General features: G+C 45.6%; 1 protein-coding gene across 2 annotated transcripts in view; it reads right to left on the reverse strand.

Moving 5' to 3' along the window:
* The window catches only part of CTTNBP2NL (CTTNBP2 N-terminal like), a 49,257-nt gene extending 39,635 nt beyond the window's left edge, over positions 1-9,622 (reverse strand). Inside the window, exon 1 of one of the 2 annotated variants that reach the window (XM_029069119.1) lies at positions 9,590-9,622. The gene's annotated coding sequence lies outside the window, so the exon portion shown is untranslated. Of the gene's footprint in view, positions 1-2,099; positions 2,131-9,589 lie in introns of those variants that run through there. The other variant, XM_001508181.5, reaches the window with a different exon arrangement.
* Positions 9,623-10,025: the final 403 nt, after the last annotated feature.

Raw genomic sequence — 10,025 nt, forward strand, 5'->3', positions numbered from 1 at the left:
AACCTTCTGAAACAATACACCCATTTAAGGATTAAGTATGAATCTCAGGTTCAAGACTCCATAACTTGTGCTCAGACAATTTACAATGAGGTTTCTAAAAATGAGCTTTCACAACATACCATTCTTTCAACTGAGAAAGCCTCTGTTCCAAAAAAGGGCCAACAGCTAGGCTCAGTGCCTAGCATCGAAAGGGGAGTTGTACATTTGTCAGAAACAGAAATGTCTTAAATATAAGCATTTGAACCAAAGCCTGGAAATAGCTGATTTCTAATTTGCTTTATCATGCAAAAAATAAAATCCAGCATGTACATAGAAAATTTCAGTTTACAGCAATGTGAAATCTACAATCCAGTCATCCTGAGTGGTTAAACAAATGATGTCAAAAATGAATCATTTCTAGCTCAAGAATCAATAGAAAGTTAAGAACAAATCTGTTAAAGAAATGACATAAGTTGCTACTTTGGACAGATTCTACAGTTTTCTGAAACACTAAAACCAAATGGCTCATTTAAAGAACCTCGACCTTTACTGGAATTACTAAAGCATATTGTTTCTCTTCACTATTTCCAATGGGTCTGAGAATATGGAACAAAAATATCTTTGTGTTTAGAATTCTACAATATTTAGCAATAAGACAGTCACTTGCTTTCATGGCCCAGTGCTCCCAGAACCAGCTTCTCAGAAGTCCTGCAACATACACATAAAATGTGGCCAGGTCATTGTTACTCAGTCATATTAGACCTTAATTTTTCCCTTTATGTACCCTAGCTACCTATTACAGATTGCCTTTGCTTTGTTCTACAAAAGAGTACAATTATAAACTAAATACTGCACAATATGAGACAGTAAAGTCTTTTGACAACCATTTTAAAGAAAACATACTTTGATTCTTTGAGGGATATTTCAAACATATTGTAATGCCTGACAGCAATAATGCACTTCAAAGAAATTAAAATGGTGCTAAGGGATCAACACATCCGTTTACCCAAGACTGTCAATATAGATACTGAAGAAAGTCAGAGGAGACAAACATTGTAGTTAAGCCAGCATTCTGAGATCTCAGCACTGATACTGCTAATATATTCAATAATAGAGTCAGTATTCCTATCGAAGTTTTCGGCTCTATACCCAATTAAGAGATGACCGTTAATAATAATATTATTAATAATGTTAATACATTGGATGTATATGAGGTAATTTTCTGAATTTCTAAAGTGTCTTTCTTCTGAAGAGTTCAAAGCACTTTCTACCCTCCTTTAATAAGCACTAGGGACTTTAGGGGAAAAAAACCCAAACCACCTCAACTAAAATGATTCCATTAATCTCTCTATACAATTTACCCTGCCAGACCTTCAGGTGCCTAGGAAAACAAGTCACCAGGGAAACTAGGCTACCAGATTACTTCCTGCCCAACCTGGCTTCTGAGGGTTAGTTGCTTTTAACATCTCCTCCTCTCTTATTGATGCCAATGTGATTTACATATATGTGTACTGAAGCTAGGTGTGGAGAACTGGCTTCAAACCCACAGAACAACAAACATAAAATAAAGGACATTTCACAAAGTCATTAAAAACAGGTCTGGCCACTTAGATATCTGTTTACACCCTTTCTAGCTTCTCACCTATAAAGAGATCCCACCCAGAAGAGATCAACACCAGTTGTTCTAATAAAATAGATGCTTCATTATACCTAAGGTTTGTTTTCTCTTTATGATGAGCAACAGTCAGCAACTGTTTTTTTTTTTATAACTGTGTCCAGATTCTACTGGAATTTCAAACATTAATCGTCCTGGTCTTCATTATGTTTAACTCTATCCAGCTGAAATGAGACCAATCTTAAAAAAGCAACATTCTTGTAGCATTTCACCTGCACTAGTTGTCGACATTTAAGTCTCCCTGGAATTCAATATGAAATCAGGCCATCATGATTTGTGACCGATGATGACACAGACTACAGTAACTCAAAATACACACCCTCACTTGAGATCCCATTTGCTTCCGGTAAAATGATTCACGGTTTGAGATTACAGAGGTAGACGGGCAGGAAAAAGATACTCAAACGCAAATGTTAGATGATGTCGCTATTAAGCCTCCACATACCTTGCCCTGCTCGTGGATCCTGAGCCTGTGTGTCCAGTTTAGGTCTGCATCAATCTAAACTCAGTAAGGCATGGCCAGGGCCAGTCAGGTTTAGGCTCCACCCCATCACTGTCTCCTAGTCCAAGGGCCTATGGCTCAGCAGGTAGGTGACCACTATGATAGACTGAGCCCCACATGGTACAGGGGCTGTGTCCAACTCGATATGCTTGTATCCACCTCAGCGATCAGTACAGTGTCCGGCACACAGTAAGTGCTTAAGTATCACGATTATTATTACTATAGATGTGGAAGTCTGCATTTATCTTTACACTCCATTATTTCCTCCTATCTGTATTTTACTCTCTTAATTGCTTAATATAGTGCTCTGCACAGAGTAGGCATTCAATAAATACTATCTAGCCTGCCTACGAGTGCGGTCCTGTCCTTTGGGTTACTAGGACTAAAGTTCCCAGCAACCCTGGGAGCAACTGCACTGCTTGAGGTGGTACCCTTCAAAATGCAACTGGGTGTATATTCATTTCTGGACAAAATTCCCTTTGAATCCAGTTTGGTACTCAGATGTTAGGGGCAAGTGCTTGTATTAAGTCAAGACCCAGACTTCTGACTTGCACAAAGCTCTTAGGCATTAGCTCAGGGTGAGCTTAAAAGGTCAGCGTCCCTCCCAAGAGAGAAACTCACTTCCTAACTACTCACAAGGATTCTGTGGCAGAAGAGTAGGAAATAGAACATTTAAAGTCAGTGCTTGGTGAGCTTAAACACACTGCACTGCAATAGAGAACAGGAATAGACATTCTCAGCAGACTGGGGTAGTTTCCTATTCTTGCACAGCAATGCCAAGCATGCCTTTGGTTCGGCAGAATTTCTATAGCTTTTTAAACAAAGTCATATTTTACATTTCTAATAACCGAGAATGGGCTGTGATATTTTTAGAAAACTTACTTTACAGCATGTTCGAAAACAGCTCAAGAGTATTAGAGTTGAGGGGGAAAACTGGCATAGACAATCCATGGCTATACATCTTTTTGATCAAACAAAAGGACACCTTTCTACTCCCTTTATTCCTGACCGAAGAAGCAGGTAATAGCTTCCAAAATAAAAGCCTAGATGTTTAGTCTTTAAGAGAAAAGAAAAAGAAAAAAAAAACCAGCTTCCCACAAAGAATGAAGACTCTCATTCCAAAATGATTTCTAGGATGCTCATTAAATTCTGCAAGAAACAAAAATCTGCCCCAAATCTCTTGCTATCTAAAGCTCACCCGACATGAAATCATTTGGTTAAAATGTAGGTGGAAGAGATGACTTTGTCCACTCCTATTCTATTTATGAAAAGCAGGACACTTCTGCTGTATCCTAATTCCACTCAGCTAATAGACCATTTAACATTCAGGTCAACTGAGCCTATCTGATTCAAATGCAAACGTGTAAATAAGCCCAATTCAGACAAGGTGTTTTAAATAAGAATAGGGAGGTTTCTTCCCATTTAACTTCAAATCTTCAGAAAACAGTAATGTTCTGTTTTGAAGCAATTTGACAAGCCATTTCTGGAACCTATCATAGGATAGCTACCTCTCTTCCAAAATTGAATGTCTATATTTATTTCTGCTCCTTGTCTTCTGCCACTAACACCAGTTCCCTGGCAGCTGCTGTCAGTAGGTTGTTTTTTGGTGTGGTTTTTTTTTAAACGATATTTGTTAGGTGCTTACGAAGTGCCAGGCTCTGTAATAAGCGCTGGGGTAGATACAAAATAATCAGGTTGGACAGAGTCCATGTCTCACCTGTGGCTCACAGTCATAATCCCCATTTTACAGATGAGGTAATGAGCCACAGGGAAGTTAAGTGACTTGCCCAAGGTCTCACGGCAGACAAGTGGCAGAGTTGGGATTAAAACCCAGTGTTAGTCTTCTCCACTCAAAAAGGCCAAGATTTTCTCAAAAAAAAAATTCCAATTTTGTTCTGTGAATTAGCTGGCATTGCTGTAAATTAGAGATTTGGCCAATATATAACCCCACTGTGTCTTTGCTCAGCATGGATGAAATCCATCCATTCAACTGTATTTATTGAGCACTTACTGTGTGCAGAGCAATGTACTAAGGGCTAGGGAGAGGACAATATAACAATAAAGACACATTCCCTGCCCACAAGGAGCTTACAGTCTTGGGGGGGGGGCTGTTGAAGAGAGACACACATTAATATAGATTACAGATATGAACAAAAGTGCTGTGGGGCTGGGAGGGGGAAAGAACAAAGGGAGCAGATGGTGCAGAGGGGAGTGGGGGGGGCGGGGGGACCCTTAGTCTTGGAGGGTCTCCTGGAGGGGATGTGCCTCCAATTAGACTTTGAAGGGGGGGTAGGGAGAGAGTAGTTGTACCTCAGATTTGAGGAGGAAGGGCATTCCTGACCAGAGGCAGGACGTGGGTGAGGGGTCGGGTGGTGAGGCAGGGAAGATGGAAGCACAGTACGAAGGTTAGTTAAGCTGTACTGATCATATTCTGTTCCAATATTATTGCTCTGGGTGCACTGGTGGAAACATGACCAACAGAAATTAAAGTCTCTCCCCACCTTCAAATCCTTATTAAAAGCACAGTTCCAAGAGGCCTTCCCCAACTAAGCCCTCATCTCTTCTCCCACTCCCCTCTGTGTCTATCTTGCACTTGGATTCACCCCACTCTCAGCCTCACAGCACTTATATACATATCTGTAATTTTTAATAATAATAATAATGGCATTTGTTAAGTTATGATTCTCTTTATCTATTTTGATGGTATTGATGCATGATTACATGTTTTGTTTTGCTGTCTCCCCCTTTTAGACTGTGAGCCCACTGTTGGGCAGGGACTGTCTCTGTTGCCAAATTGTACATTCCAAGAGCTTAGTACAGTGCTCCACACACAGTAAGCACTCAATAAATACGACTGAATGAATTAAGCACTATGTGCTAAGCACTGTTCTAAGTGCTGGTGTAGATACAAGGTAATCAGGCTGTCCCACTTGGGGCTCACAGTCTTCATCCCCATTTTACAGATGAGGTAACTGAGGCACAGAGAAGTTAAGTGACTTGCCCAAAGTCACACTGCTGACTAGTGGCAGAGCCGGATTAGAACCCACGACCTCTGAATCCCAACCCCGTGGTCTTTCCACTAAGCCACGCTGCTTCTTACTGTCTTTCTAGGTGGTGCTTTTTATTACCAAAGCACCTTACATTACTTATTTACTCCTCACAACACCGCTGCGATGGAGAGTTCAGGTATTATTATCCCCAATTTACAGCTGGGGAAACTGAGGCATGGGGAGGTTAAGTGAGTTGCCCAAGGCCACACAGGGAACGGGTGCAGAGCTGGGACTCGAACCTGGGACCTCTGGCTTTCAGAGCCCCACCTCTTCTATTACAGCATGCTGCCTCCACTGTAAGCTCCTTGTGGGAAGGCAACGGGTCTACCAACTCTTTTATATTATACTCTTTCCCAGACCCTTAGTACAGTGCTCTGCACATGGTAAGTGCTCAATGAATATGCCTAATTGCCTGAGGATGAGTGGTGATGAACAAGCCAGGACCACAATAATCTATTCATTCAAGAGTACTTATTGAGCGCTTACTGCGTGCAGAGCACTGCACTAAGCCTTGGGAGAGCACAATACAACAATAAACAGGCACATTGCTGTGAGCATGTTCTCGATCCTGAAGGCATACCATTAAAAAAATTCTAGGCAAGCTGGTGACCCTTTAAAGTTATTTACCTAAAAACTGTTGTTTATTGATCTCATTTACATTCCCCTGCAATTTACGACCATTGATATTCAACCCTGAAATAACCAACACTGAGGAAGGGTGACAAGCCACTTTAAATTTCAAGAGTGTTCTAATTACATTAGATGAAAAAGTAGAAGAGTTGTTTTCTCTGCAGAAGACAGTTTTAGTTGGCTAAAATGAAGCTTCAGTCTAGTTTTATAAAATAAGAGTAAGTCAGAGCTTTTGTGTGGCACAGAAACAGAGAACTGGGGCATCTCATTAATATGTGTCATGACTGTTTAATGTCTTCTCTTTCTCGGCTACTCCAAGACTCTGATTATTTTATGCTTCCATAACTTTGCTCAAGTTCTCAATGTGGCCACACAAGTGCCAACCATTTATTTTTGTCTGTGCCATTTTTTATTGTATTATATAGCTTTTTCTTTGTGTCACTTTGGCAGCTTGAGCAACCCTTCTAGCTGAGTTAATTTTCTTCATTTGTAATCACTATTAAAATGTTCCTTTCTAAGGTTTACTCTTCTGCTTAGTGTTAATGCTCATTTCTGGGGAGCCATGATTCCACTTCCTATAATAAATTTTGGTACTTAAATGTCAAATCTTTTCAGTGCGGATCTCCACATAATCAAAATTCTTCCTTTTGTCTTCCTGGTTTTGCACTGTGCCTGTGAGGGTAAAGGTGAAGTCTGGGAACAAAGTCTTAAAAGACTTGTATATGCCCAACAGTTAAGACATGAGGGTTGCAGATTCACTACTCACACACATACACACAAAACAAATCCTCCAATAAAGTTTGCAGAGGGATTAGCTGTGGGAGGGAAAAGGCAACCTCTGATGGGTAAACTCTTTGTGAATTTATTTCTATGCACTTTATTACCACCCTCAAACTTCTGCGCTGCTTCCTGCTTCTATAGGAACCATAAAAGTGGGACTAAACCAAAAAGGAAAGGAAATAAAGCTAAAAATATACACTTCGAATTTTGATCTCCAGCAAGCCACAAGTTCATAGAGTAATTTAAATTTGTCAACCTCAATTTACAATCCAGACTAAGTCTTTGCGGTATACATACGACTTTCAGAAGAAAGGTATAATTATGATACACCTTAAGTTTACTTTGCTTTTATTCTTTCATTTTTATTTTTTTTGTGAATGCTCTTTGCTTTCCAAACTGGACGGACAGTATTAATGTTGTAAAACAAAACTATCTGGTAACCTAAGCAACTAGAAGACCTATTAATTCTTTCGCCTGTAGAAATGGGGACCATAAAACAGTGGGTGGAGAAACCTAAGAACTCGAAACCAGATTAATTATAAACCCAAAGACAACAGGGCTTGAGTTTCCTTTCCTTTTGTGTCTAGGGCATGACATCTTCAAGGTTAGTCAATTCTGCCAGGCCAACACACCAACCCCAAGAGGGCTTGAAAGCTCTATTTCAGGAGGACACCTCTCTTGGCTAGGACAATTTATTTACATTCCTATAATGTTTCCGTTTGAAGAAGCCTAAATTATTCATCGACTACCCACCGAGCACCACCAATACACTGGCTTAGGGAACTGGCTTAGTGAACTGGCTTAGTGAAGGCTACCAGATGAGTTTTCACAAGATGCATGGGGGATGCACAGAATAGGATTTACACCTTACTCTTTCCAAAATGCAAGCCAAATGCTTTAACACACACATCTGATAGATAATGGAGAGAGGGAAGGAACTAAAACCCATGAAGTCTTAAGAGCCAGAGATTTATGCTAATTTCTCCTTTCCATCATCTAAGAACGGGATGGGCCAAATGTATCTGCTTAAGATTTTACCCAGTGGTGAGGTGAGGTCCATGAGGGTTCTCTGTCTACCCCTGGCCTTACCTGGATGGGGACGGGAAGATGGACATGTAGAACTGGGGTGCAAGTGGGCTTTCTGCCCACCCCAGGCCATACCTGGATGGGTAGGGGAAGATGGGCATTTAGAACTGTGTTGCATGAGGGCTCTCTGCCCACCCCAAGCCTTACCTGGATGGGGGAAAGTAAGATAGGCATCTAGAACTAGGGGGCAAGAGGGTTTACGAGGGAGTCGAAGGTGAAAGAAGGCTCTCTGCCCACCTTAGTCCTTACCTGGATGGGGAGGGGAAGAGGGGCAACTAGAACTGGGGTGCAAGAAGGCTTTCTACCCACCCCAGGCCTTACCTGGATGGGGGAGGGAAAGATGGACATCTAGAACTGGGGGGTAAGAGGCTCTCTGCCCACCCCAGGCCTTACCTGGATGGGGAGAGGGGGAAGATGGGCACCTAGAACTGGGGTGCAAGAGGGTTTACGAGGGAGTCGAAGGTGAAGAGGGTTCTCTGCCCACCTTAGTCCTTACCTGGATGGGGAGGGGAAGATGGGCACCTAGAACTGGGGTGCAAGAAGGCTCTCTACCCACACCAGGCCTTACCTGGATGGGGGAGGGGAAGTTGGGCATCAAGAACTGGGGTGCAAGAAGGCTTTCTGCCCATCCCAGGCCTTCCCTGAATGGAGGAAGGGGAAGATGGGCATCTAGAAGTGGAATGCCCACCCTGGGCCTTACCTGGATGGGGAGGGGAAGATGGGCATCTTGAACTGGAGTGCCCACCCTAGGCCATACCTGGATAGGGAGAGGAAGAAGCATCTAGAACTGGAGTGCCCACCCTAGGCCATACCTGGATGGGGAGAGGAAGATGAGCATCTAGAACTGGAGTGCCCACCCTAGGCCATACCTGGATGGGGAGAGGAAGATGAGCAACTAGAACTGGAGTGCCCACCCTAGGACTTACCTCGATGGGGAGGGGAAGATGAGCATCTAGAACTGGAGTGCCCACCCCAGGCATCACCTGGATGGGGAGGGGAAGATGAGCATCTAGAAGTGGAGTGCCCACCCCAGGCATCACCTGGATGGGGAGGGGAAGATGAGCATCTAGAAGTGGAGTGCCCACCCCAGGCCTCACCTGGATGGGGAGGGGAAAATGCGCATCTAGAACTGGAGTGCCCACCCCAGGCATCAGTTCCCACCCCAGGCATCACCTGGATGGGGAGGGGAAGATGAGCATCTAGAACTGGAGTGCCCACCCCAGGCATCAGTGCCCACCCCAGGCATCACCTGCATGGGGAGGGGAAGATGAACATCTAGAACTGGAGTGCCCACCCCAGGCATCAGTGCCCACCCCAGCCATCACCAGGATGGGGAGGGGAAGATGGGCATCAAAAACTGGGGTGCAAGAAGGCTCTCCACCCACCCCAGGTCTTACCTGGATGGGGGAGGGAAAGATGGGCATCTAGAACTGGGGTGTAAGAGGCTCTCTGCCCACCCCAGGCCTTACCTGGATGGGGAGGGGAAGATGAGCATCTAGAACTGGAGTGCCCACCCCTGACATCACCTGGGTGGGGAGGGGAAGATGGGCATCAAGAACTGGGATGCAAGAGGGCTTCAGGGGGACGGGGGTGGAGGATGCGAGGTGCAGAGGATGGAGGAGAAGAGCTGGGATGGGATGGCGCCGGCGCGGGCTTTCCAGGTGAGGCCGGGAACGGGGCACGAAATCCGAGAAGGGGGAACCATGACGGACGGGGAGGTAGGAGGGGATGTCCACCTCCCGGGGGCCCGCGGCGGGGCGGGGGGACCGCTGCCCTTGGCCGATGGGGACGGGACCGGGCTGGGGAGGGGCCCCGCCGCCTTAAGGGGTGATGGGGAAGGTTGGGGGCGGCTGAGGAGTCTCCCCCGCAGCCCCTCGGCGTCCTTACCGCTCCCCGGAGCCGCCAGCCCCGCTCGCCGCCGCCGCCGCCTGCTCCCGCTCGCGCTCCCCATCCACCAGCCCCCGCCTCCGCCAGGCGCGCTGCTGACAGCCGCCCGGGCCAATCACCGCCCCGCCCGTCCCGCGCATCCACCAATGAGCTTCGAGGGGAGGCGGGGCTTCGCAATGTCAGTCGGGCTCCTCCCGGCCCTTCCACAGCCCTTTTGTCTGGGAAAGAGCCGGGGTTGGGATGGGGGAGTGCGTCACTTCCGGTCGGGGCCGCCCCCTCCTCCTCCTCCTCCCCCCCCGGGCACGCGGGGCCGGGCTCGCGCGCCGCCCCTCGGGCCTACGCCGCCCGCCCTCGTTGCTTGGCGCCTTTGGTTTTTAAGCCTGGGCTCCCAGTTTGGGCCGGTTTTGAAGTCATTCCGTCCCTCCTCCGAATAATG

The sequence above is a fragment of the Ornithorhynchus anatinus genome, chromosome 7 (assembly GCF_004115215.2).
Source record: "Ornithorhynchus anatinus isolate Pmale09 chromosome 7, mOrnAna1.pri.v4, whole genome shotgun sequence".
In the NCBI taxonomy this organism is placed as follows: Eukaryota; Metazoa; Chordata; class Mammalia; order Monotremata; family Ornithorhynchidae; genus Ornithorhynchus; species Ornithorhynchus anatinus.